General features: G+C 40.9%; 1 protein-coding gene across 4 annotated transcripts in view; it reads right to left on the minus strand.

Moving 5' to 3' along the window:
- LOC100658036 (protein FAM222B) overlaps window positions 1–24,313 on the minus strand; it is a 90,444-nt gene extending 66,131 nt beyond the window's left edge. The window contains exons 1-2 of one of the 4 annotated variants that reach the window (XM_023556206.2): window positions 24,228–24,307; window positions 16,119–16,223 (exon numbers count right to left, since the gene is read on the minus strand). The gene's annotated coding sequence lies outside the window, so the exon portion shown is untranslated. Of the gene's footprint in view, window positions 1–93; window positions 335–16,118; window positions 24,103–24,227 lie in introns of those variants that run through there. The other 3 variants (XM_023556207.2, XM_064271478.1, XM_064271479.1) reach the window with 3 other exon arrangements.
- Between the last annotated feature and the right edge of the window lie 3,066 nt (window positions 24,314–27,379).

Consider the following 27,379-nt stretch of genomic DNA (forward strand, 5'->3'; position numbering starts at 1 on the left):
TACTTCCCATTCCCTACCCCCTTTTCTTACAAGGTTAAGTCGGCTAAAGTCAGGGTTGCGTTACAAAAAGCACACATACACACACACACACACCTTGCGCCCAGGAAGGGAGGTGAGGTTCGCTCCGCGGCACTCGGTGGGGCTCCGGGCTCCACCCCGCCCGCCTAGGGCAGCTCAGCCCTCCTCGCCCCCGCCCTAGGAAGATGGATGAGACCGGGTTCTAGTGGCCCTGGCAGGGGGAGGGGGAGGCGGCAGCTCCGGGTGCCAGGCTCTGCGAGCTCAGCACTCTGCGGTGCGCCTACACCCCCTCCCCCAGCCGGCTGCCGCACGCTCCCCTTCGCCTCCACCGGAAGCCAGCCCCGCCCCCTCAACTCCAGACCAGCCCCCCGCGAGCCCCCTCCCGTCTGCACAGCCAATGGCAAGACAGGGAGCCAGCAGAGAGACTCGCCAAGCAGCCAACTGGGGAGGCCCACTGGGAGGTCAGCCGCCGGGGATAGGCCAGCTACCCACCGCCCCGGCCCCGCCGCGGCTCCTCTTTGTTAGTGCTGCCCACATCTCTGCGGGCCCCCACCCCAAAGCCCAGAGCCCTGAGCCAAGCATCCCACAGAGGAGCCAGGTGATGGCGCCCCCGTCTCCCCGCTCGCTCTCTGCCGGGGTACTGGGAGTGAGCCCTATCCGGTTAGTACCTCCCCAAGTGCCTCAGACTTCCCCCAGCAACTGCTACCAGGAGACACTGACAGTAAAAAGATGCTCTCCAGGCCTCTCTCTGCCTTCCTTTTTTAGACTAATCAGTTGCACTCCCTCATAACCATGGACAGATGTAGGTTTGCATATTAGATCCTTCACACATCAATCTTTCCAGTCAGAAACTCCTGCTTCCCGCGACGGAGAAATTAAAGGGATGGGGGGTCATGTGGGGAAGGTATGTGTCTGTCTGGAAGTTGGTGAGGTGGGAGAGGAAGGAATATATCAAATCATCTGCAAAGACAAAACAACCCCACAGTTGGCTCCAACCAGGCTCCGATACAAGACATCCACAACCAATTAAACCTAGGACAGTCACTCACTTAGCAGGTTTCAACACAACTAGGAAGCAAACGCCTAAGTCTCATTTAAACTGTATACCTAATATTAGAAAAAACTCTCAGGATGGGCAGGCCACAACATAAATGGCAGGCTGTATCCACATTTCAATCACCAATGCCAATTTAGGGCATAAAGCTGCTGGGACAGAATACGCTAAAGCTTGCAGGATATTTTCTTTGGCATAGTGGGGAAGCAAAACACGGGGCTAAATTAAGAAAAACAAAACCGGTGTGAAGAAAGGCAAACTATTACCTAGGTGGTCATTTTTTGTCCATAGAGCTCTTGCAATTCCAAGATGGTAAATATTTACATCACATTCTATAACCACACTTAGTTCCCCAACAACTACTATAATAATACGACATAAAACCACTTCATATTCAAGTAGCTCCTTCTTAGGTGGGGCTCAAACCATTTCATATACATAACCTCAGTCTTCCTGGAAAATGGAAAAGGAGCTGTATGACATGCCCATTTTAAAAGCCAGTTCATTTTTCTAACCCAAATTAAAAGACACTGGCTTAAACTGACTTACAGAAGAACTGCACCGGTGTCTCACAGGCTAGCTTTTATTAAGTTCCGCGTTGAAAAAGCAAATGTGAAATTTTTCATTAGATTATGCCTGTAAAAGTCTGCCAGATTAGTTAGAAACTAAGTCCAGCCCCCTCTCCACCTTCCCCTGACCTGAAACAAAAACTTCCCTGAGCACTAGAACAGTTGTAACTCTCCTCCATATAACCTAGCAATTCTCTGGCATTTTCCATATTTAAATAACTAAACAATACTTCAAGAGGCTACTGCTTAAAATGGCTACCTTAAAAGGTTACTTCTGATGTCAAAGGGAAACCTGCATCAATATGTTCCTTCAAACTCTAGCTTTCTTGATAAAGGCAACTTTTTTTTCTTGTTAAGTATTAAAAAGAAACTAAAAATTAAATCCTCCCAAGATCAACATGTGCCAATTAATTTGCCAAGGCATAGGAGGAAAAAAAGCTTATCCGTCTCGCCATTATTATCACAAATGTTCTTCATAACTGGGTATTTCAGACAAAACTTCTAATATTCTCTTCTAAGATATAAACAAGGAACTCTTAGGGAAATTCAGCTGCCTTAACTGAATATTTAAAAAGTCAAATTCATCTTGCCAAAAGTCTCTATATCCAAGAAACCACAAAATGATCTTAATTATTTAATAGAAGATCACAGGAGAGCCCCAAAATATTTCCTTCTAAAGAGAAATTCAAGTCTAGCTTCTTTTCATGTCCCTCAAATTTCTTTTTTTTTTTTTTTAAATCATATTACCATTACCCTAACAGAGACCGTTACACCACCGTTTCTGTGGGGGTAACTGTAACTTCTTCCCAGTCTCCCACAGTCTGCATTCCACAGCTTTCTTCCAGTGCTCTTCTCCTTAAGGACTACAGCAACAGTTCAATTTATTGCACATTCACCAGATGCAAAGCCCCATGCCAAGAAATGTACATTACCTTTTTACTGTCATAATAAACCTATGAAATAGGTATTTCCTCCATTTTTGCAGATGAAGACACTGAGGTCCAGAGGGGCTGAACAATCTGCAGTGATCTGCTTGCTCACTGTGCATGTTGGTCTAGTTCTACTTTTCTTGCCTTGACTGTGCTGTTACAACCATGCCATTTAACACCTACCCATTCTTCAAGGCCTAGCTCAAATTCCACCTCCCTTGTGCAGCCTTCTTTGATGCTGTCACCAGTGATTCCTTTTCTGAATCACTACCACACAATTTAAGGAACCCTGGTGGTGCAAACGGTTAAGTGCTCCGCAGCTAACCTAAAGGTTGGCGGTTTGAACCCACCTAGGGGCTCCGAGAGAGGAAGGCCTGGTGATCTACTTCCACAAAGATCACAGCCAAAAAAACCCTACAGGGCAGTTCTACTCTGTTACATGGGGTCACTACAAGTCGAACTGACTCGACCGCACCTAACAACAACAACCATACAATTTAGTACTAGTTTTATATTTATCTCTGCATTTTCTCCCTTGCCAATTTTATACAGTAAGGTATACACAGTAAGGTCTTCAATAAATACTTAGACCAGTAAACTTTATAGCAAAACAATGGTCTAAACCAATTAAATGGTACAAGTTCTCATAATAGACACCAAAGCTAAAGCTATTAATAACTTTCTTCATTCATTTCCAAGATAAAATAAATAATCAAGTTCTAACTATGCCACTCCTGTCTAAGTACTTATTCACTCTACACTTCAACAGTATTGTGGAAAAACTGACAGGAGGGCCTTCAAGAAGGCTAGCAATGTAGTTTCTTGATCTGGGAGTTAGTTAAAATAGGTATGTTCAATTTGTGAAAATTCATTAAGCTGTACACTTGTGATATATGCACTTTTCCATATGTATATCATGTTGCAATTAAAAGTTTAAAATAGCAAGTTTCAGACTGTACTATAAAATAATCACATCTGTTTTTTAAGTACATATGAATACTATATACGTCTGTAGGGTCAAGAAAACATCTGGAAGTATACATACCAATTTGTCAACAGTGGTTACCTCTGAGAGAAAAATCGGAGGAGAAAGGCAGAATGAAACATTTTTTTAAATATACATATTTGTTTTGTTTGATTAAAAAAAAAGTATTAATTTTGTAATTTTTAATGACATTAGCTGAGCAACAGAATTAGATTATTTTCTTCTTTTTTCATAGTTTCTAAACCTTCTATGTTGACCATGTCTTGCTTTTAATAATCAGAAAAAGACGTTAGAACATAAACATAAACACATCAGCTCTCAGAAATAAAGGGAAAAGATTAGTGGGCTGGATTGAAAACTAGTTTAGTAACATCCACCTAGTCTGATCACTGTTTGTACCTCAATATTTCTTTGAGTACCCCCTTTGGATTGAATTGTGTCCCCCAAAACTGTGCACTGTAAATCGTAACCTCTGCCTGTGGTTATAATCCCATTTGTGAATGGACTGTGTTTGTTATGTTAATGAGGCAGGATTAGGTTATGTCTATGGGGATTAGGTTATGTGTATTATGTTAATGAGACAGGATTAGGGTATATTTTGAGTCAGTTTCTTTTGAGATAGAAAAGATATTAAACAAGCAATTAAGAGAGGCAGAGGTGGGGGAAGATAGATGCCAAGCCACATGAAGATCACCCAAGAGCAGAAGCTCAGAGAGACAAGGACCTTCCTCTAAACTGACCCAGAGAGAAAGCCTTCCACTAGAGCCTAGAGCAGGCACCCTGAATTCAGACTTCTGGGCTCCTAAAAATCAAGAAAATAAATTTCTATTTGTTAAAGCCACCCATCTATGGTATTTTTGTTACAGCAGCACTAGATAACTAAGACAGTACCCTATTTTCCAAATTTCCTGAATAACATTTATAACAAGAAAAAAAAGTGACTTCGATATTCAATTTACTCCAATCTAAATAAATACAGTCTTTAGTAGAAATGAAAACAAAAACGAACCAGTAACAATGATCTAACCTGAATGGAAACCTAACACTCTTAAAAGAAAGGCATTTCCCCCATAAAGACCTGCTACAAGCCATATGAGAATTCAAAAGCTCATGAAACAGAGCACAATGACTTTGACAAAGAAACATTATTTACTAGACTTAAAGAGAACAGCAAATCTGAAAAAACAAATGTGATAGTTAAAAAAAAAAGTCAATGCTTTGAACTATTATTTCAATGTAGCAAGATGTTCTTTAACAGTTCTTTTTTTACAAAAAACTGGCTGTACTTTCTCTTTCAGACACTAGAGCAAAGCATAAAATCCATTCACTGTATCTTTCAGATTTCACTTCATTCATTCATTCACTCACATCACCAAATATTTATTGTGTTCCTATATGCCAGGGGGAGCCCTCGTGGCACAGTAGGCGCAGCAGTTAACTGTCAGCTGCTAGCCAAAAGGTCAGCGTCGCTATGAGTTGGAACTGACTCGACAGCAACAGGTTTGGTTTTTGGTTTATATGCCAGGAACTCTATCAGACCCCAGAGATAAAAAGATGAACATGATACAGTCCCTGTCTTTAAGGTACCTAGTCTAGACATATCAGTTTGTTTTTTTTTTTTTTAAATAACGGAATGCGTAACAGTAGAGAACTGAGTGTTTGGGGCCAGAGATTAAGGAGAGGCAGGAGAATTCCTGGCAGAGGAAGGAAAAACATGTGTCCATATCACAATTCACACTACACAAACCAGCCTATCCAAACTGGTTTATTCACCTACTAGCAATATTCCTCATCTTAATCTAAATGGAAATAACCTCTACCTGGATGTTATTTTTAAACTATTATCTATAGAAAGAGAGGTATTATCTGGTGATGAAGATTTGCTAAAATACCTAGTTGGCTAGGTTTTAAAATAAATTGGACAGTTTAAAAAGCATGGAGGTAACAAATATAATTGGAGGTAAGACTGCTTACATTTTAAAATTTAAAATTCTCAGTTGAAATCAGGATAAATTATGCCAGGCCCCACCGAAATGAGTGTGTCAAGGGTAAATGGATTAGTAAAAGTTCCCTAAATGTGCTCTTATACAAATTAAGTTTCCCAAATTAGGAAACAGAGTACTCCGACAATTAGCCTTCAGTGATGACTTTGAAAAAAACTTCTGTAAAGAGACATCTTGGTTGGCAAATCATCTCCACACCTAAATAATTCAAGCCTCCACAGGAAAGACTAAGACTATAACTGATAAACCAGAATTAAGGCTCAAAGTCACCATAAGGTCAACGGAAACACTGGTGTGGTACAATTTTCCACAATCCTCAAAATAATTGTTGCATCTCTTACTATGGTTTGTGATGTTACAGTTGGGGGAGCAGTGGGGGAGAGAAGAGGAGTTAGAGAGAAGGGACAAGTTGTTAATTTATACTGATAGGGCAGCACATGGTAGAAAAAGTAAAGGCCAATACCCTGAAAAAGTTTTACACACACATACACAAAATGAGATAGCAAACTTGTGAATCAAGCATGAGTTGGCATCTTTAAATGCAGAGCCAATTCTATTCCAGTGCCAAAGCCAATGGCTTCTCCTGTAGATAAAATGGCACAGTTCCTGAAAAAGCCCTGGACGCTGTTTCCCCACAATCCTATAATCTGTCAGGAGATAGAAAACAAAAAGGCGGCTATGCCAGCCAGAAAAAGCAAATTATAACCAACATAGAGCCAACACTTTACTTCAGACAGAAGGAGCTTTTCTATGCGTCTTTGGAAGGAGAGAGACAAAAGCAGCTTACCATTACTCAAATAACCAAGGCAAATAAACAATTTAACCAAATACCATCTTGGATTAGCATTTGATGCAATAGCCTGCTTTCTCACTTCTTAATCATAGTCTTAAAGATTTGTAACATTTATGAAAAAGAGTTAATGGCCACAATATACAAAATGCTGTTACAAGGCAATATGAAAAAGACTAATAACCAAAGGAACAGAATACGCATGAACTAGCAGTCACAGAATGTATTTTGGCCAAATGCTTACAGTCAAAAAATACATACAGTCAATATTATTAGGTAATGGTTGAAAGTTGTTTCACTGAACAGTCTTAAATGCCAGCTTCCAGAGAAACCCTGACTACTCTGAATAAAAAAACCTAAGGATGCCCACCATAAGCAATACATTCCTAAAAAATATTTAGGATAGGAGCTTTGTGAAGTATCTGCTCTAGGAAGAAGATCTGTAATAGAATGGATACACCCAGAAACCCAGGGCCATCGAGTCGATTCCGACTCATAGCGACCCTACAGGACGGATACAGGTAAACTGCAAATCAAATTCAAAGGAACTAAAATAAGGATATAAGATGACTCTTTATCCATCAACATAAAAGAATTGAAGCCAATACCTGAGTCAACAATGAACAAGACAGATGATGGAAGCAAATAATGAAGTCTTAATAAAACCACAGTGGTAAAACATCTCCAAGAAAGTAAGCTTACTCAACTGTCCTTGCCATGGAAGCAGGCCATTCAGAGACCCCTTTTGCAGTCACTACATGTAAAAGAAAGCAAATACAATTAACGCCTCGGGGACAGCAAAAGCAAGTATAGTCTTCCCATCAAAGAGGAAAAGAAACCTAAGCTTTTTACTTGTCCTTGACACAAAGAGGTAATGGATTCTGGGAGAATTTAAATTCCAGAAAAAAGATTAAATTCCAACCCAGGTAAAGCTAAGAACTTCATGTCATTTTGTTCTAAAATTAGCACTACACAGGCCCCACTGAAAACAATACACAAGATCCCAATTGATCTGTCAGCAGGGTGAAGTTCTAAGCACTCTAAGCACGTCAGCAGACTATCACTTAACCATTTCGGTCTTCCCTTATCAGTTTTAAACATCAAAAGAACCACATTCCAATTTTCCTCTATTGTTAATGCCACTTTTGAGGCTGAGAAAAATTTAGTTCAGCAGATTCAAATTTCAAGCATTTTCTAAGTGCATTATACGTAATGATGCCACCGAGTCTATATTTAGACTCAGGTGTGGAACAAGGAGTGCTAGTTTTGCCAGAAATGGCACGTCCCTCTTCAAGCCTAATCGCAACCATCACCTAATCCTGCATTAAAGTGTCTGTATGGTGTCACCTATAATAAATTAAAATGCTTTTTCAATACTTTTTGTGAGTAGTTCTATTGATTGGTTGTGATGCTTTAAATGTAGACTATAAATCACCCCATCCGATCATTCCTTTAAACATTTAACATTGTAACTGCCATGGTGTTGTGTGCCATCAAGCCAATTTTGACTCACTGCGACCCCGTGTGACAAAGCAGAACTGCCCTATAGGGTTACCTAGGCTGAAATGTTTACAGGAGCAGATGACCGGGTCTATTCTCCCAAGGAGCCTTTCCATTAGCAGCTAAGTGCTTAACCATCACACCACCAGGGCTTCTGAAACTGCGATAAAAAACTCATTGCCATCGAGTCGATTCTAACTCATTGTGACCCTATAGGACAGAGTAGAACTGCCCTGCAGGATTTCAAGAGAGCAGAGCAGCTGGTGTATTTGAACTGCCCATCTTTTGGTTAGCAGCTGAGCTCTTAACCACTGGGCAACCAGGGCTCCGTAACTGCCACAGGATGACATTTATACCCTTGACATGAATCTGCTAAGGTGACATTACGATAAACCTTTCAGAAATAAACGTTATAATAAAAAGTCATTTCATTATTGTTAAATTCCAGAAATTAGGGTAGCAATATGTTTTCCCAAATTCTCAGCTACTGTTTCCCTCAAATGTTGCTATTGTTGTTGTTGCTGTTAGGAGCCTTAGAGCTGCTTCCAACTTACAGTGCCCCATGCACAACAGAACGAAACACTACACGGTCCTGCACCACCCTCATAATTGTTATGCTTGAGCCCCCCATTGCAGCCACTGTGTCAATCCATCTGGTTAAGAGTCTTCCTCTTTTTTGCTGACCTTCTACATCAACAAGCACGATGTCCTTCTCCAGGGACGTGGTCTCTCCTGACTCTCCTGATATGTCCAAAGTACGTGAGATGAAGTTTCCCCATCTTTGCTTCTAAGGAGCATCCTAGCTGCACTTCTTTCGAAAGAGATGTTTGTTCTTCATGGTATACTCAGTGCTTTTCACCAATGACATAGTTCAAACGAGTCAATTATTCCTCAGTCTTTATTCACTGTCCAGCTTTCCCATGCATGTGAGGTGACTAAAAATATCACGGTTTGGATCAGGCACACCTTAGTCTTTAAAGTGACATCTTTGCTTTTTAACACTTTAAAGAGGACTTCTGCCGCACATTTGCCCAATGCAAAATGTCACTTGATTCTGGACTGCTGCTTCCATTGGTGTTGATTATGGATCCAAGTAAAATGGAAACCTTGATAACTTCAACATTTTCTCGGTTTATCATAATGTTGCTTACTGGACCAGTTGTGAGGATTTTTGTTTTCTTTACTTTGAGGTATAATCCATACTGAAGGCTGTAGTCTTTGATCTTCATCAGTAAATGCTTCACGTCCTCTTTACTTCCAGCAAGCAAGGGTGTATCATCTGCATAACGCAGGTTGTTAATGAGTCTTCCTCCAATCCTGACACCCAGCTCTTCTTCAGATAGTCCAGTTTCTATAATTATTTGCTCAGCTTACAGATTGAATAAATACGGTGAAAAAATGCAACCCTGATACACACCTTTTCTGATTTTAAACCACACAGTATCCCCTTGTTCTGTTAGAACAAATGCCTCCTAGTCTATGTACAGGTTCCTCATGAGCACAATTAAGTGTTCTGGAATTCCTATTCTTCACAATGTTATCCATAATTTGTTATAATCCACATAGTCGAATGCCTTTGCATAGTCAATAAAACACAGGTAAACACCTTTCTAGTACTCTCTGCTTTCAGCCAGGATCCACCTGACATCAGCAATGGTATCCCTCATTCCACGTCTTCTGAATCTGACCTGAGTTTCTGGCAGTGGCAGTTCCCTGTCAATGTACTGCTGCAGCTGTTGTTTAACAATCTTCAGCAAAATTTTACTTGCATGTGATATTAACAGTATTGTTCACTTATTTCCACAATCTGCTGGATCGCCTTTCTTTGGAATGGGCACAAATATGGATCTCTTCCAGTCAGTTGGCCAGGTAGCTGTCTTCCAAATTTCTTCGCACAGATGAGTGAGCACTTCCAGCGCTGCATCCGTTTGCTGAGGGACATGTTGTTGAGGGACATGGTATCATGTCCCTCAAATAGTATTTATAAAAATATATCACCTTTCTCAGAAGGAATTTAAGGCCTCTAACAGACGGCATGTTGTTAATTTTCACAACATCCCAGTCAGAACTATTATTTAGCATTTATATCACACTTTAACTTGCAAAAGTGTTTTACAATTATTTTCATTAGTAGTCATGCCTCACAACCACCCACTGAGCTAAACTGGTCCTGTTATTCTCATTTGACAACTGAGAAAACTGATGTATAGTAAGTTCAAGGTCAAGCCAGTTTGCTTTTCCAAGGCCAGGGACCCAACTCATCTAATTCACTCACCAGTGTATCTGCATTACTCATCCAGTGGCTGTCAGGTCGATTCTGACTCGTGGCAACCCCACGTATCACAGAGTAGGACTGCACTCCGTAAGGTTTTCAAAGCTGTGACCTTCTGGAAGCAGCTCACCAGGACCTTCTTCCAGGGCACCTCTGGGTGGGTTCCACCCACAAACCTTTTGGTTAGTAGTCAAGCACTTAACCGTTTGTGCCTCCCAAGGACTCCATATTACTCACAAGCCTAGTTAAAGTACTTTTTTAGAGAGCAGAAATTCACCTAAAATGATGGTACAAAAACATTAAGAGATTTTAACACTTCAGTAAAAATACATGACCTTATTGAATGCAAATAGGTAAGAATTTAGTAACAACACAAGAACTTTTCAAAGAAAGTGGTTTCCAAAACCTCCACCATGATCATACAAAAAGGAAAAAATGGCTAAATGCTTCGTCATCTTATTTTTCCCCTCAACCTACTATAATCAGACTTCTCTCCCCACCATTCCAATGAATGGTTCTAGTCAAAGTGACCAATAAGCTCTAGGTTAGCAAATCCCAAGGACACTTCTCTATAATCTCTCAACAGCATTCAACACAGTTGACGATTCCCTTTCTGAAACACTTTCTCTATTTGGGCTTCCATGACAACACTCTCTTGATTTTCCTCCTATCTTACGTGATGCTCCTTCTTTCTCAGACCTCACTTTTCTAGCCACAAACCATCCCCAGGTGCCCTCCTGACTGGATTACATGACATTAAATGCCATCTACATTTTGATGACTTCCAGCTCTACAATTCCAGTCCAGACTTCTCCCAGAAAGGAACTCCACGCTAATCTATCCAATTGCCTATCTTGTTTCTTCATTTAGCTGTCTAACAGGCATCTCAAACTTGACACAGCCGAGACAGAATTCTTGACAAGTATGTTCTGCCACAGTCTTACTCATCACAATAAACAGCATCACTATCCAACTAGTGGCTCAAGCCAAAATTCTACAAGTAATTCAAGATTCCTCTCTTTGCCTCACTCTCCTCAGCTACTCCCACGCCCTGACAACTTTATTTCCAAAGGAAATGTCCACTTCTCTACAGCTCTTCTACCATTACCCCAGTCCACGTCACCATCAACTCTCATCTGACTGAGTGCAAGAGGCTCATAACTGGTCTCCTTGCCTCCGCTCTTGACCCCCCACATCCATTTCCATACAGCAACCAGAATATTCTTTTTAACCACAAGTCAACTCATATTATAACAATGATTATATGTCTCCAAAGGAAACAAATCGCCCTAGTTTTCAAATATCAACATCATCTGGCTTCTGCCTTTCTCATCTTGCACCACTCTCCCCTTCAACCACCATGTTTAAATCACATTGCCTTTTCTGTTCCTCCAATACACCAAGTCCACTCCTCCTTGGAAACTCTGCAATAGCTATTTCCTCTGCCTGGAATGCTTGATCTGTTGAACTTCATATGACTGTTTCCTCCTCATGTTTTAGATTTCATTTTAAATGCCATGCCCTCAAAGGGGTATTCCCTGTTCTGCCAATCTAAAGCAGCTATCCACTCATTCTCTATTACATCATTCTATTTTAATTCTCTACATAGCATTTATCACTAAGTGATTTTTTAAAAGTTTTTTGTTGTCTGATTACCCTCACTATAATATAAGCTCCATAAGAGCAGGGACTTTCTCTATCTTGTTTACCAGTGTATTGCTAGTGCCTCACACATACTGGGAACTCAATAAATTTGGCAGACTTTGTTGTGAGATGCTCAAATTAAAAAACATGAAAGAGACAATCCTACCCATGAAGAGCTCAAAATCTAGTTGTGGGTGTGTAATAAAATGTTAGCAGGATAATAAAATGTCAGGGCAGTCCAGGAGCAAGTGTGATTAATTCTGTCTGGGAACTGAGAGGACTTCACAAAAGAAATGAGCTATAAGCTAAATCCTAATGATTAATTTAGGAGATTCACTAGATTATTGGTTAGGTTTGTCTATTTGTTTTGCAGGATATATCCTTGGAGGAAAATAAAACAGACTGAGCAAAAACATAAAGGAGGCTATGAAAGAGACTAAAAATAGGAGATAAGAGAAAAATCAAGAGTGGGCAATATCACAGCTTAAAAGATGCACAGTTTAAATAAATTAAGGACTGAAAAGTGTCAACTGGATTTGACAATGAGGTCACTGAGGAGAGCAATTTCAGTCAAGTGATGGGGGCAAAAGCCATATCATAGTACTTGAGGAATAAATAGACTGTGAGAAAGTGAAGAAAACAGGTTGAGGCTACTTTTATAAACAGAAAGAGAGAAACTGAGCAGTAGCTGAGGGAGGGTAGGGTGGGGACAGAGAGAGTTGGGGAAAAGAAAGAAATACTGGAGACAGGAAGATTGAAGATACAGATGCAAGAGGAATAAGTGATGAAACAAGGTCACAGAGGGATGAACACTATAGAGAAGGAAAGAAAGGCCACCATGAATATGGACATAGTGTATCTGTAGGTGTGGAAAAAAGGAGTAAAGGTTTAAGTTCCACTGGATAGTCTTTGAGAGAAAGGTTGGAGAAGAATAACATTAAGGGACTAGAGATCAAGTGGGTTAACAATTTACCAAGAACAGGAAAATATTTAGGTGAGGCATAGGAGCCTAACCAGACAGCCAACAATTCTCTGCTAAGGGGAATGATCTTACTTTAAAGTATCTAAATAAACGTCCTTACTTAGAAACGTGAGATCTGGTGGAAATGAGGAGTAGATGTGGAACAGAAAGAAAAGAGTAGGAACAGGATCCAGAAACACTAGCAAAATAGTTCAAATTGTCTCTCGGGACAAAGCAGTAGCAAAGGGAAGAGGCTGTCTGTCAAGCAGCGGAGAAATGCTATTAATCAATACTGGACCTGGTCCAGCTGCCTCATAATTACAGTCAATTTTCTCATTGTCTTCCCAAATCCGAAAACCCACACTCACCTGGAAGCTGAAATACACAACTTCCAGGAATACTTAAGGGTATCTCCTGTCACAGTATTCTGACTGCCCGAGCTTCAGTCCATCACAAAGCAATCCCTGGGTGAATAGACAGCTTGGCTAGACTTGGATGAAATCCAGGTACCCCCCAATTAACTTGATAAATCTCACTATTGAAAACTTTCTCATGCACAAAGTGAAGGACATGTCTTCAGGTGATACAGCAGCATCCTAGGATAGGAAGAAGAGAGTGGGGAAGGAAAGCTGGTAGCAGCATACTTCGCAATATGCAAACTCAACAAATAAAGGAGAAAAGAACTGTCCAAATATCCTTGAAGTTTTCAGAACCAGAACACACAACTTCATTTCAATGTAAAATAAAGAAATTTAAAGGATCTAAATTCAGAGACTTCACTATTTTAACAAAAAAAAAAAAAAAATTTTTTTTTTTTTTTTTTTTTTAAGTTACGGTAAAATATATTCAAATGTATTTAGGAAATTACATTTCTGGAATTCTTTAAAGTCTTCCTTCCCTCCACCCAAACATTTTTTTTTTTTAACACAATGAAATTTACTCTTTTTGGTATTCAGTTCTAAGTTTTCATAAGTGCATAGTTATGTAACCACAAACACAAGACACAGGGTAGTTCCACTACCCAAAAAAATTGCCTCATGCTACTCTTTTGCAGTCAAATCCTCCCCCAACCTTAACCCCAGGCAATCACTGATCTGTTCTCAGCTGCCCCCATAATTTTGCATTTTCCAGAATGTCATATAAATGCAATCATTCAGTGTGTAGCCTTTTGAGTTTGGCATCTTTCACTTTCCATAGTGCATGTGATATTCATTCATGCTACTGCATGTATCAACCATTTTCTTTCTATTGCTTGGTAGTATTCCACTGCATGGCTGTACCAGTTTGTTTATCCATTTTCCAGTTGCAGGACATCCAAGTTGCTTCTAGTTTTTGTTGAGAACAAAAAAGCTGCTACAAATATTCACAGACAGGTTTTTGTGTGAAGACAGGTTGTCATTTGCCTATGAGTAGGACTGCTGCATCACATGGGATCAGGGGTGGATTATCAAATAAGCAAGGTAAGCACAGTATGCTTACTAACTAATCTATAGTGAACAATTTCATATTTTTTCACATCAAAGTTTCTGTTTCTAGGTACAGCTGGCATCTGTCTCTCCCAATCCCACAGCACCTTCCTACAGAATCAAAGCCTCTTTTCAAATTTACCATCTCTGACAGTGGCGGATGACTTAGTAAGCAAGGTAAGCAGGGGGTTACTTGTGTTTACTTAACGAATCTGTAGTAAATGATTTCACCTGGGTTTCACTCTGATGTGTTGTGGCACTTGGTGAAACCCATATGAAATTGTTCACTACAGATTAGGAAGCACAAGTAACTCCGTGCTTACCTTGTTTGTATGTTTTTAACTTTATAAGAAACTACCAAAGTATTTTCCAAAATTCCAGCTGTTCCACATTGTCGCCAGCTCTTAATATAATCATTTTTCTTCTTTGGTTGTCATTTTAGCCATTCTAATAGGTATCTCATTATGATTTTAATTTGCATTTCTCCAATGACTAAGAGGTTAAGCGTATTCTCCTCATGTGCTTTTGTGTCATCTATATAGCTTCTCGAGTAGAGTGTACATTCAAATCTTCCATTTTTTTTTTATTGTTTTTTTTTTCTTCTTTTTGAGTTTGGAGTTCTTTATATATTCTGGATACAAGTCCTATGTCTAACATATGATTTGCAAAAATTTTTTTCCAGTCTGTGCCTTTTCAGTCATTAACAGTATCTTCAGAAGAGCACAAGTTTTTAATTTTGATGAAGTCTGATTTATCATTTTTTTCTTTTTATAGATCTTGCTTTTGGTGTTGTATCAAAGAACTCTTTGTCTAATTCAAAGTAACAAAGATTCTCTCCTGTTCTCTTTGAAATATTTCATAGTTTTAAATTTTACCTTTAGGTCTATGATCTATCAAGTTAATTTTACATAAAGTGTGAGGAATACGTTGAGATTCATTTTTTTGCATATAGATACCCAATTGTTCCAACACTATTTACTGAGAAGCCTATTCTTTCTTCACTGAACTGCCTTTGCACCTGTCAAAAATCAATTATGCATATTTAATAGTATGGGTCTATTTCTGAAACCTGTTCCACTTACTAATCTGTGCCAAAACCACGCTGTCTACATTACTGTAGCTTAAGTCTTAATGTCAGGTAATATAAGTCTTCCAACTTTGTTATCCTTTTCAAAACTGTTCTAGCTATTTTAGTCCCTTTACCTTTCCATATAAATTTTAGAATTAGCTTGTCGAAGACTTTTAAAAAACCTTTCCAAAAAGCATCTACTTTTAGGTGGGAGTTAGTTACCTAGGTTTACCTTAGGAAAAGCGATGGGGAGGATTGTGAGGGTTGGGAACCTTCTGTCTATATTTCAAGGCTTTGATTTTTCACTTGTACAGCAGTTCTGAGATTTCCTGCAGTTGTGCAGAAGGGAAGAAAAACGTTTTGTATAAAGGCTGTATTCACATAATTGGTACGATAAAGCTGAAAACCCAACTTCCCTAAAAGACATGGTGTTTACTCCAAATAGTAAAAATGAAAATGTTCATTTTTTTGTACTTTACAAATAAATAACAGTCCCTCTGCTGCCAGCAATCTTCTCTGGATGCCTCACCTAATTCCTACTCATCCTTCAAGTCTTAGCTTGGACATTCTTCCATCCAGGATTCTTTCTTGATCTCCCAAATATGGGTTAAGAGAAAATATGTTTCCACTGTACCCACAGGTCCTCTATCATCACTCTTAACACATTATATTCTATAACTGACAGTTCACATGTTTGCTTCATCCATCAGGGCATGAACTTTATGTGGGGAGGAACCAACTACACTAGTAATTCCACCTTAGTTCTTAGAGTGGAAAATGCATTATTTGTTTTAAATGATCGATTACTTTGAATGACAGCAAGAGAAGGAGGGGGGAAATGAAAAGAAGATGTCCTACTTTGCAGACATGCTGTAAGAGGAATCCTCCAAAAGGGTAGAAGGTGATAGCAGCTTTTAAAAAGGAGAGATCTTCAATAAATACATGAAGAGATGGAGGGCGAACCTATAGATTAAAAGATAAATAGGATATATATCAAAATCACAATCCGGTATCAAACAGTCAAAAAAACATGAGATAATTCGGGAAATGTAAAAACTGACTAGACATCTAACGATATTAAATGTTTGTGTGTGTTTAAGTCCTCATCTTTTGGAGATATAGAGTATACTGAAATGTTTATTCGTGAAATTATATTATGTCTGGAATTTGCTTCAAAATAATCTGGGGTGGGGTAGTAGGCAGGGGGTACACAGATGAAACAAGACTGGTCATGAGTTAATAATTATTGTAGCAAAGTGATACAGGTTCAGTACACTGGAGGCTGGTTATAGTTGACAATTACTGTAGCAGAGCGACAGAGGTTCGTTAAGCTATTCTACATATTTTTGAAACCTTCCATAATGAAGCGTTAAATTCCTAAGGAATGGGAGAAAAAGGGAATTATGGAGAGTTAAGCCTTGAACCAAGTTAAGACCCTAGTGATGACTATGACTCCTAGCATTTGACCATCCAATCAAAGCCAGTCATCCTGTTTAATGTTAATATTAAAAATACTTAACTGAAATCTACCAACTTCAGATACTCTTTACATATTTCTTTCTCTCATAAAAGACAACATGACTCTGCTTATATTTCAAAATCATGAACTATAAAAAGCACCTAATTTATACCAAACTGTCCTTCAAAATAGCAATAAGAACATGCATAGCTTTTGCTCACCATCAGGTATATTTATTGCAGTGTATTCAGTTCTTATAAAACTGCAGACAGCAGAAGACTGGACAGAGTTAGGAAGCTTGGATCCCAACTCTGAACTAACCCGGCACCACTGGTTCAAAACTGTCCTGTGTTCTTCAAACCTAACCTTCTGGGGCTCTGGTTCAGAAAAACCACCCAGTCTCTCATTCAATGGAACAGATTCCTTCTTTTTCAATATTTATAATAGAACTGATATTAGAAATGCAGTTTTTCTAAATCTGGTAAACCCACTGAGAATAGGAAAAAAAGGTTACATATGATATGTACACTAATTTCCTCTTACCAAAAATTTTACACAACTACATATGCTTTTATTTTAAGCATGAAAGATATCTTTATTTCCATTTAATTAATACCATTTTTTCCATTAAGATGAGAGGTTTTGTGTTTTATTCTTGTTTACACTCTAAAAACTGCTAATTTAAGGCAAGTATGCAGCACATTAAAAAATGGAAAAATAAGGAAAAGTACTATCACTGTTGAACTTCTTACTATGGAGAAGGCACTTAGTACCATGTTCCCATACTGCCAATCCCTCCAGATGACGTGAATGAATAACATATAAAGCCACTTGAGCTTAGAATCACAGGATCATCAAGCCCGGTTTAACTACTACTCATATACTAAGGACTTCTAAATCTATATCTCCACTCTAAACCTTTCTTCTGAATTCAAGGCCCAAACCTCCAATCCAGTATGTTGTTGTTGTTGCTGGTTGCTGTCAAGTCAATTCCAACTCAAGATGACCCCATGTGTGCAGAGTAGATCTGCTCCACCGGGTTTTCAAAGCTGTGACCTCTTGGAAGCAGGCCACCAGGCCAGTGGTCCGAGGTGCTTCTGGGTAGGTTGCAATTACCAACCTTTTGGCTAGTAGTCAAGCACTTAATGGTTTGCACCACGCAGGAACTCCTCAAACCTAACTCATTTTTCCTCAAATGTAACATCCTCCTACTCCTGTATTCCCTTCCTTGGTTAATGACATCACCATCTACTTAGCTGCTCAAGCCAGCAATTTCAAATTCATCTTTGACATCTCCTTCTCCCATATCCCACTCCCGCCCCCCCACCTCCCGTCGATTATAACATAAAATCAATGAAGAGATCCTTCTGAGTCTGTCTTCTAAAAAGATCTTTAGCCTGTATACAATTCCACCATCACCACTATAACTGAGGTCTTCAATATCTCTCAAATGATTATCACACCACTCTCATAATCAACTAGTCTCCTGTCGCCAATTTCACCTTTTAAATCTAACTTCCACACCGTCAATAGAATTCTTAAACAGTATTCTGAACACGTTTCTTAACCTAGCTTAAATCTCCTCCATAGCTCCCCAGCATCTACAAAAACAACTGGCTCCAACCCATCTTTCACCTCACTTACTGCCACTATGTCCTCATACTCCGTGATACAGCCACATTAAACCACTGGCCCACAGGTCATAATCTTTTATACCTTTGTACCCTTGTGCTTGGACCACCGCTCTCTGTAACCCTCCTTTTTTGCTCAGGCAGCCAAAGTGTATTCTTCTTTCAAGGTTCATCAGACTTTTCCTCTAGAAAACCTTCTCCATCCCACCCCACCCCAAACCAAGCAGAACTAATGCTCCCATAGGACTTAGCGCAGATCTCTACAATAGCACTTATCATACTGATTCATAATTATTTATGTAGTGGTCTCCAGTTAAAATGTGAGCTCTTTAAAAATAAGGATTACAGACGGATGGTTATGAGTGAAGGGCGGGGTGGGGATGGAAAAACACTAAGTAGACAATAGATAGGTGGTAACTTTCATGAGGGTAAGATAGTATACTATAGTGGGGAAGCCATGGAAGCATCCAAACTCCCTGAGGGACCGAATTGCTAGGATGAGGGCTGTGGAGACGATGGTCTCAAGGAACATCTAGCTCAACTGGCATAACATAGTTTATAAAGAAAATGTTCTGCATTCTACTTTGGTTAAGTAGTGTCTGGAGTCAAAAGCTCCCACTGGTCTCATCCCATCTGGAGCAAGGAAGAATGAAGAAAACTAAAGACACAAGGGAGAGATTAGTCCAAAGGACTAATGGACTACAATTACCACAGCCTCCACCAGACTGGGTCCAGCACAACTAGATGGTGCTTTCGGATACCACCAACTGCTCTGACAAGATCACAATATAGGGCCCCAGAAAGAGCTGGAGAAAAATGTAGGACAAAATTCTAACTCACAAAAAAAGACCAGACTTGCTGGCCTGACAGAGACTGGAGAAACCCTGAGAGTGTGGCCCCTGGACACCCTATTACCTCAGTAATGAAGTCACTCCTGAGGTTCACCCTTCAGCCAAAGATTAGACAGACCCATAAACAAAATGAGACTAAAGGGGCATACCAACCCAGGGACAAGAACTAGAAGGCAGAAGGGAACAGGAAAGCTGGTAACAGGGAACCCAAGGTTGAGAAGGAACCCAAGGTTGACATGTAGGATTGGTAACTAATGTCACAAAACAATATGTGTACTAATTGTTTATCGAGAAGACAGTTTGTTCGTAAAACTTCATCTGAAGTACAATCAATTAAAAAAACAAGGATTACGTCGTTCATATTTTAATTCCTAGTGCCTAGTACAAAACTTGACATACCTAAACCCACTGCCACTGAGTCAATTCCAACTCACGGTGATGCTGCAGTACAGAGTAGATCTGCCCCATAAAGTTTCCAAGGCTTTTAAATCTTTAAGGAAGCGTATTGCCACATCCTTCTCCCGAAGAGTGGCTCGAACCCCCAAACTTTCAATTAGCAGCCAAGTGCTTAACTACTGCGCCACCAAGGCTCCTGCCTGACATACAGCTTAAATGTTTGCTGAATTTAATTGTCAAAGGGATCAACCTCGACATTTTCCAATGAGGCCACAAAGTCCAGAACACTTAGAAGATTCAAGCCTAGTTACGGCTTACTGGTGAAAAGAAAAGACACTATAGAAATTCATGCTTACATTATTTCCAGTTTTTTCTTATTTTTCCCCCACTGGCTTCAGGGTTAGTTCCCAGAAAATCAGTAACTAAGTCTTCTGAATCACTCTTTAAATGACCTATATTCGCCCATGAAATAGTATGACTTAGCGCCGTAAACAAACCACCATTTTATAACTGAGCTAATTGAATCTGATTATTATTTATTTAAATGCACGTTTAATAAAGAAAACTTAGCATTTTTCCTGGTTAGTTGTATTCCTTTTCACTCTAAGCCACAGAGCTCTGACAGGGACATAAACAAGACCATGAGAGGCAGTGAAAAGACAGAAATAGACATTAAACACTTCTCTGGCTCATGAAGCATTCACCTCTCACCAAGAGTACAGTGACTTCACACTTGTCTCCCATCTGGTCAACTGTAAAGCTTCACCCCTTCCCCTGGCCACTTTGCTTCTCACACCCACTCTCACTTCACAAGTTTATTAGGTTAGAACCATCTTTTTAAAGCTGCTATATTTTAGGAGTTCAAACCCAAGCGTTAGGCTCATATCTCTTCTGAAAATGTTCCAAGCTTCCTGTTCTGCTTTGCTGCGTTATACAATGTTACTCTGCCAAAGTGTTAGCTCATTTCCTCCCCTGCTTATCCCGATATGGTGGTACACATCAGTAAAGCCCTCTCCATTTTCAGGCTTTACAGTCTGCTTGGAATGCCCTATCTTCCTTGTCTATCTGGTGAAGGCCTTTAATGCAGGTTCAACATTTGTTGTTGTTGTTAGGTCCCGTGGAGTCAATTCCAACTCACAGAGACCCTAAAGGACAGAGTAGAACTGCCCCACAGGGTTTTCCAAGAAGTGGCTGGTGGATTCAAACTGCTGACCTTTCTGATTAGCAGTCCAATTCTTAACCACTATGCCTCCAGGGCCTTTAATGCAGGTTCAACATAGGATGCCTTTTTGGACAACATCTGCACTTCCATTCAACTCTCATAACAAGTTGTACCTCCCGCCAGCAGAGCACTTACTGCACTTCACCAATTCTAAAACACACATTTTAACACCTTTGAAAACAGACTACATCTTAAAATCAATGGCATGGCACTTATAGGAGCAGTTCTTTATTACGTAAAATAATCGTGAGCCTTACAAACACTGGTACCACAGATGTGCTGAAAAAACGTATTACGTTCTATTATAATTGCATATTTCTGTCTCCTCCACTAGACAGTGAACTCCCAGAGGGCAGGGGCCATGTCATAATCATCTCTGACCAGCAAAAATTTGAGAACAAAGAGTGTATTCGACAATAGTAACAACTAACATTTAGCATTTAAAGTATCTGATACTGGTCTTAGCACTTCGTATGTGTTAACACATTTAACTCTCACAACAACCCCATGAAGTACTTCATTTCATAGACGAGAAAACTGAGCTACAGGGATGTTAAGTAAGCTCAGTTCAAGGGTATACAGTAAAGTTTCAGAAGATTCAAAGCCATGTTTGTCGATTATGATTCATGATTATCATTTTTCCATTCAACAAATATTTAATGACTACTGTGCTGAACACTGGTAAACAAATCGTGGTCCTCCAGAGGCTACTCTGAACAATAGGTCCGTTCTTGAATCCTTTTCCCTCCAAAGGCCTGAACCAACCTACAAATTCACTTGCTACTCTTTAATTTTCCTTTTTAATATTTTCCCAGACAGCCCTCCTTTAAAGTTGTTAGCACCCTGTCAGGAACCACACTCCCTCCTCCAAAAAAAGTGTGCTCTATTATTAATTGAGTGCTGTGAAAATATCACAAAGGAATGGGCTACAAGATCATAAGGTCCTTAAGAAACAAAGATTCTGTTTCGAGCACATATTCCCAGTAAAAAATAGATGGGGTAAAACACCATAATTTTGTTTTTAAACAGAATGTTTTAAAAAGTTTTCCCTGAGTCATGAGACGTGTTTTAAGGAAAAGGATTCATTTTATCAGAATAAAAATGAGCTAATAAATTTTATTCCTTTTGTTTTAGCCTTTGCTGTGTCAGGGATTTCAGGGAAGTCCTTACATCCCCATAGCTCATCTCTTCACTTTGGGCAAATTGCTCACACAAAAGGGAATCAAGGCACTGGCCACCTCTTTCCCCTTCCCCAGGGGAAGAGCTCCTTATCTGGTAACTATCATAAAAGTAACCCCAAATAGGAAAAAGAATAGAGAAGGGAAGGGCAGGACATTCTCATCATGGCTGAACAAACCTCTATCATTTTAACATAACATAGATGGCATTTATGGACTTGTTTGAACTGATGAAAATTTTCAATAAAGGAGGAAATGCATTACCAAAATTAAAAATAAAGGTCCAATTGTTAAAAATAAAATAAGATGCTAGGCTCAGTCCAACATCTTATACCTCTACTTCATTTTCATGTGGTAGTCAAAAACAATTAATTTGTATTCTGGTATTATCTATGACAATAGTGGCAAATGCTTTCTCTTTTTTAGCTAACCTTTAAAAAAGAACAATCAATTTTATGGGCAGAGGATTTACTAGGAGAGCCAAGGGAAAACAGCGTAAAGTTAAAAATGATAAATCACCCTGCATTTCCAGGAAAGAGAGGTAAAACATGTTTTACCAGATACAGAAGCTAAAGACAACTAAGGTTCGTTTCCCCCATTCCTAGAAAATAAATCATTCTTATCTGGGAATCTTCAAGGATCTAGTACAGCCACTCTCTACCTTTGCTCAGCTGAAAGACAAATCACTCAACAATTTCCCAGAAAATCCAAAAGGCCTCTCCATTTCGAGTTCTCAATTCTCAGAGCCAGTAAAATCTGAAGCATCTGTCTCTTTCCATCCTTTTGAAAGGTGTTTGTACCTCTTTCAAAAGCTGTGGCTAGAAAGCCACTCTCTCTCTGAAAGCACATGGTTTAACTCTGTCACCTTTTTTCTATCCTAAACAACAACAAAAAAGCCCCAGCAGTGCTCCTCCACTGTCTCATGGAAGAACCTGCCACCCTTGGGCTCCTGTGCAGCTGCTTCTAACTGTCTCTGAGACAGTCCAGCCTGGAGGTTCCACCAGCAGGGTAACAAAAAGTGGGGCTAAAAAGCTGCTGTATGCTTCTCTAACCTCCAAAATAAAGACCTAGCCCTGATGCAATCAGAGGCTCCTTTGCAGAGGAAAACTTTTTCCAATTTAAAAATAACAAATTACATTTGCACACCCCTCAATGAGCAGCCCTCCCAGCTTGTCTCAAATTTGTTCTCTCGACTCATAATAAAGCACGTTAGTGCCAACTGTATCACAGCGAAACCCGAGTGAGCTATGTTCAGAAAGCATTTAACATATTAGGCCCTCCGTCCTCTATTTCCTCCCACTTGGGTGAGGAGCTACACACCACTTGTAAAAATGCCAGAGTATGGTATTCTTCCTACACAAGTCTGATCATTAATTTATCACATCACAGAATAAACTGGTATTTCTGCACATGAGCTGCTGTGCCTATGTATGTTAAAAAAAAAAAAAAACCTATGTGCCTATTGTAGTTTTACAAACAATATGCTCTGCCTTGACAAAGAAATCTATTAATAAACGAAAGATCTAAAGCCAGTAATATTGTCGGTGATGTATTCACATCGACAAAGTACTTACAATTTACAGTCTTCATAAACAAGTTCAATCATATAATGATGCATCCAATAACCCAATGAAGTACATCTTCCAGAGGCTCAGAAAGGTTAAGTGGGACTTGCCCAAGGTTATCTATCGGCTTGCCAGGGGTGAACTTGAGTTCGAACCTGTCTGACTCTGAAGTCCGCAGCTCTTTTCCCTAGGTACCTTCTAGCTCTAAACAGAGGGCTCTCGACTCCCATCATCTATCCGAGTAGCCGATTACTCCCAGCGACCGGCCCTTCCTTGCCCAGTTGAGTTGGCTTCTTCAGCCCCAGCAGGGCTTTCATCCTCCATACCCCTCCCCCCCGCCACCATTCTCTGAAAGAAGCGGAAAGGGAGAGGCAACCAAAAGCTCCTGGGGGAAGGAACGATGACAACGGGGGAGCGTGGGACACTGCCCCTCCCGTGGGCTCCTGCGCTCCGCAGCGCGCACCGCCTGCCGTCGACCAAGCTGTCCAGCTCCGAGGCCGGGGGTCTGGCCGCCCGTGTCCCAAATTCTCCCATCATCACCTCAAACTGTCCCTCCCCCACGCCCCTTCGCCCACGGCAGGCAGAGCCCACCCGCCAAGCCGGTTATCCTTCACCCGGCCACCTGCTTCCCTCCCGCCGCCCACCCGCCTTCCACCACCACTCACTGTCGGTGACTGGGCCCGGCCCTCATGGCTGCTCCGCTGCCGCCCGCCACCGCCGCCGCCACCGCCACCGCTGCTCCACGCCCCGGCCCCTCAGTCACCGCCGCCGCCGTCGGGACGCGCCGGGAGCCGCTCTCGCGCTTGCGCAGCCTGGAGCGTCGGGGCCCTCTCCGGCCTCACGCGCCTGCGCAGGCCGCGCCGGAGGCGTCCTCCTCAGTGCCTGATGCCCTGGATGCCTGTGTCTCAGGTGGTCATGGCCGCTTGGCGTCGAGGACTTGTCAGACCTAGAGGCTTTGGCGGCTGCCCTAGTGTCTGAAGCCTCTGGAGTATCTCTCCTAGGTCACTAAACTCTCGGACCGCGCTGTCCATAAGGAGCTATAGACTGAATAGCACTTCGAGGACTTGGATCTCGCTGCATTTAATGGTCTGAATTCAGATGCTCTAAGGCGATCACTGATAATACATTTGGGTTTCTTTCAAGAAGACGATCACGTCTAGAGTGCATTAGGGTAATTAACTAAGAGACAACTTTGACACCCCAGAAGGCACTACTAGCCACGAGGTGACTGCATTCCGAAAGCCCCGAGGATCTATCTAGAAGGTGACAGCACTTGGAATGCATTGGGACACTGCTAAGTTCAGGCCATTTATCGAGTGCTTACTGTTTATTAGAAGAAGTTGCTCTAGGCATTCCATATCTGTCATCCAGGAGCTTCCAGACTAGTGTTATTAAAAAAAAAAAAAATTAGGTGCCCTCAAGTCGATTTCGACTATAATGACCCTATGAGACACAGTAGAACTGCTCCACAGGATCTTCTAGGTTGTAATCAATCGGGTTAATCTTTACGGGGAAACCCTGGTGGCATAGTGGTTAAGAGCCATAGCTGCTAACCAAGAGGTCGGCAGTTCGTAATCCACCAGGTGCTCCTTGGAAACCCTATGGGGCAGTTCTCTGTTCTATGAGGTTGCTATGAGTCGAAATCGACTCGATGGCAGCGAGTTTTTGGTTTAATCTTTATGGGAGCAGATCGCCAGGTCTTTCTTCCGTGAAGTGGCTGGGTGGTTTCAAACTGCAAACCTTTTCAGTTAGCAACTGAGTGCTAAATATTGTGCCATCAGGGCTCCTTTGCAGACTAACGGTCTCGGTCTCTACCTTCCAGCTGTCACTGTGGATCCTGGCCCTTCTGTAAAGTGGTAAATGAAAACCATATCTTTGCCCAGTGAATCACAACTCTCAGCCTCCTCGGACCTGGCATAACCTAACAAGAGATTGGGCTCAATGGAGTCTTAGAAATTCAACAATATAAACTTGAAACTGGCAGGCGAGGCACTGCAACCAAGGGGAAAAGGAGATACAGAGCTAAACTCTCATTTTCCCCATGACTCTTCCATCCCATATCCAGCCCTGGCCACCTCTACAAGCCAGAGTTTAGAGATGGAGGGACCAAAGTATAAAGTGAAGCCAAAACAAAGGAGTTTCCTTCTTTCCGTGGAAGGTGCTGACTTCCCTCTACTTCCAAGGAAAGTAAAAGCCACTCCTCATGCCAGGATCTGGAAACCCTGGTGGCATAGTACTTAAGTGCTAGGGCTGCTAACCAAAAATGTTGGCAGTTCGAATCCACAAGGCACTCCTTGGAAACTCTATGGGGGCAGTTCTAGTCTGTCCTGTAGGGTTGCTATGAGTCGGAATCAACTCCACAGCAACGGGTTTGGTTTTTGATTTATGCCAGGATCTAGTATAAATTTTGAACTCCTAATATAAGATTAAGGATCCCTGGTGGTGAAATGGTTAAGTGCTCAGTTGCTAATTGAAAGGTTTGAACCTATTATCCTCTCCATAGGACAAAAGACCTGGAGATCTGCTCCCATAAAGATTACAGCTTAAGAAACACTATGGGGCAGTTCTACTCTGTCATATAGGGTTGCTATGAGTCAGAATCTACTAGACGGCACACAACAATATAAGATGAAGCAAGGTTTTCCTCGGTTTAAAAAGAAGAAAGAGTAGGCCCTAGAGTAAAGGTTCAGAATGCTGAAAATGAAGACTCACAGAGACGTTGGAGGCAATAAAGCCTGCTTGTCACTAATATTACTTATCTTTCTGTAAAAGGAGACAGGAAGACTGCATCTTACAACTACATATAATGAAATTCTCAGGTCACTACCTCCTATATGCCTTCTTAGAGAAGTGCCTAGGAACCTGAGGATTTTTTCTCATCAGTTGCTTGTGGGTTTTAAGTACACAGCTATATCCTGCTGTGGAAAAACAGTGTATAAATTGGCATCTAATCCAGCCGCTGGAAAAGCAAATCTACACAAAGGTCAGGACTAATGTTTGAACAGCCTCCTGCCTAGGTGGGATCATCTTAATATATGTAGGATGAAAAATAACAACTGGCAAAGTCAGGTGGTGGGCAACAAGAAGGATGCCCTGTGGATGGGGCCCCAGAGCAATCCCAGGCTTAGAAGAGTTGGCATTACTTGCAAAAGTATTACCCTTTGGAATGAGAACACATTTGGCACCACAGGGGAACTGCCGAGCCAGAATGGAGGAAGAATTAACATCAACACTAAGTTCTGATGAATGGATGACTAAAAAGGTCATAGCTGACCCTGAAGCTTCTGGGAATTGTGCCTTCCTAACTCCCCCATCACATGCAGCCTCCTGAAAAGCCTCCTGGAAAGCCTGCTGGAGTCTATGAGAGCATATCTTCCTAGATTTAAACCATTCTGTTTGGATCTCCTGAGCCATTTCTCAACTTGAATTTCTTACTGAACGCAGAAGAGTGGATTTTTTTTCCTGCTAAGCATTCATTTACTGTATGCAGTGATAGTCAATTAGAGAACTATCCCTACCCCATTCTCAGAATGGGTTTGGATGAGGCTCACTCCAGGGGTGGAACACATAACCCAGACCCAAGTCAATCAGTCACTGGATTCCCTAGGCTACGATGATTGTTTCAGACGTGGGAAAGCAACCCAATCAGAAGCAAAAGGCACAAGAATTTTGCACTGGCAAGTCTCTTGCTCTTTTCCACTGAACTTGGATGTGAGAGGATGTAACATCTGGAGCTGCTGCAGCCATCTTGACACCACAGAGGAGGGTCAATCCAGAGGAAGTAGAGTCCAGAGCTGGAAATAGAAACTGGATTTTG

Source organism: Loxodonta africana, chromosome 18, assembly GCF_030014295.1.
Source record: "Loxodonta africana isolate mLoxAfr1 chromosome 18, mLoxAfr1.hap2, whole genome shotgun sequence".
Taxonomy (NCBI): Eukaryota; Metazoa; Chordata; class Mammalia; order Proboscidea; family Elephantidae; genus Loxodonta; species Loxodonta africana.